At 40.7% G+C, this 1,811-nt stretch overlaps 1 pseudogene; it reads left to right on the top strand.

The window, feature by feature from the left end:
• The window catches only part of LOC102862690, a 2,747-nt pseudogene extending 1,204 nt beyond the window's left edge, over positions 1–1,543 (top strand).
• Positions 1,544–1,811: the final 268 nt, after the last annotated feature.

Below are 1,811 nucleotides of genomic sequence, written 5' to 3'. Positions count from 1 at the left end.
AGTATGTCAGACAAAGCTTCAGAATCCTTGCCTCCAAGGAGCAGCCTGGTTTCACCTTCTCCAGGATGAACTTGTTTTTTCTCCTAGTAGTTCATGGTATATTCAATACTCTTCTCCAGCACCAAAGCTCTCCTTCTATCATCCCTAGTCATTGTCTAGCTCTCTGATGCATAGCAAGTAGTTGCAAAGACTATGGCCTGGATCAGGTGCACCTTAGTCTCCAGACTGACATTGTTGCTCCTCAGTACTTTGGAGAGGTCTCTGACAGGAGACTTTCCCAATGTAATTCGTCTTTTAGTTTCCTGGCTGCTGGTACCAAGAGTGTTAATTATAGAACAAAGCTAACTAAAGCCATCAAAAATCTTAGTCTCTTCACCATCTATCATGATGCTGCCAATAGGCCCAGTGGTGAGAATTTTTGTTTTCTTGATGTTGAGCTTCAATCCATATTACCTTCTGCAGCAAGCACTTCAGGTCCTATTCAGTTTCAGTAAGCAGAGTTGTGTCATCAGCATAACACAAATTGTTGATAAGTCTACCTCCAATCCTGATGCCACACTTCTCCTCCTGGAGCCCAGCCTCCCGGATAATCTGTTCTGCATATAGATTGAAAAGAGAAGAAGCTAGCTCACATCCTTGGTGTAAAACCATTCCCAATGTTGAACCATGTAGTGTCTCCTTGTTCTGTTCTAACGACTGCCTCCTGGTCCAAGTATAAGTTTCACATAAACACAATCAAGTGTTCTGGGATTCCCATTTTTACTAGTACTTATATATAATCTGTTCTTTTCAAATGTAGATATTCTGTAACTTTACTAACAAAAGTGTATTGTTAAGGGAATTAGTATCTGTCACTAGTATAAAAAATGTAATGACTACTCCCAGACGGGGAGGCAGTCTCTGAGAAGGATCTCACTGCTTTCTCCCAGATCTGTAATAATGATATAGATATTGCAATCTTTCTGTCTTACTAGCAATTGACTGTGGAAAGAGCCCCTTGAGTTCAGTAACAAACACATAAGCAAGTGTTGACTCTCATCGTCCCCGTGAGTTTGCCTTAAAATTCAAAGTTTTGTATACTCTTCCAAATAAATTTATTGTCGTTGATTCTGCAGGTGTAGTACAGCCTCAGTGTTGTGTGGACATTGTGATTCAGTACCGAGATGTCTGAGCTTGTCACCATGGTGTAAGACAAATTCCGGCTCCAGGTTTCCAAGCAAAGCCAGAGTAAGGCTTTAGGAAGGCAGGAGACTGTAGCCACTCTTCTCCCATCTACAAAAGAGTAACAAAAGAAAAAAGATGAAAAGAGAATTCAACAGACAATTTATTTTTTTGTATAGTCATCACAACCAGAAAACAGAAGTGCCTCCCCAAGGCCCAGTTTACTGTCTTCCTGGGAACGGTTTGCAATGCAGCCCTGATGCTTCCCACACTGGGGGATGTGGAATCACTGGTGCCTCTCTACCTCCACTTAAGTGTGAATCAGAAACTAGGGGCTGCTTACATTTTAGGTCTTACCACAATGGCTGTACTTAGAACATGAGCAAGCAAGCATTTCAGTTGACTTCTGAAGTAATTTTATCTTCCAAACATCACGAATGTGGACTGCTTTTTTACTCCATTAACATGCTAGAAATAATTTAAAATAATTGTAAATGTGTAATATTAAAAAAAATAGAGAACAATATACTTAGAGGTAAGAATTAAGGATCCTATATACATGCAAAGCTTGGAAGGAGGAGTGGCATCCACTTCCATAATAGCTTGCCTCTGGAAACCCTATGAACCTGGAGAGAGGATGAAAGGCACCC

This window comes from Elephantulus edwardii, unplaced genomic scaffold (assembly GCF_000299155.1).
Source record: "Elephantulus edwardii isolate Elephantulus edwardi_28Jun2011 unplaced genomic scaffold, EleEdw1.0 scaffold02148, whole genome shotgun sequence".
In the NCBI taxonomy this organism is placed as follows: domain Eukaryota; kingdom Metazoa; phylum Chordata; class Mammalia; order Macroscelidea; family Macroscelididae; genus Elephantulus; species Elephantulus edwardii.
This window is presented reverse-complemented; position numbering and strand designations above follow the sequence as displayed.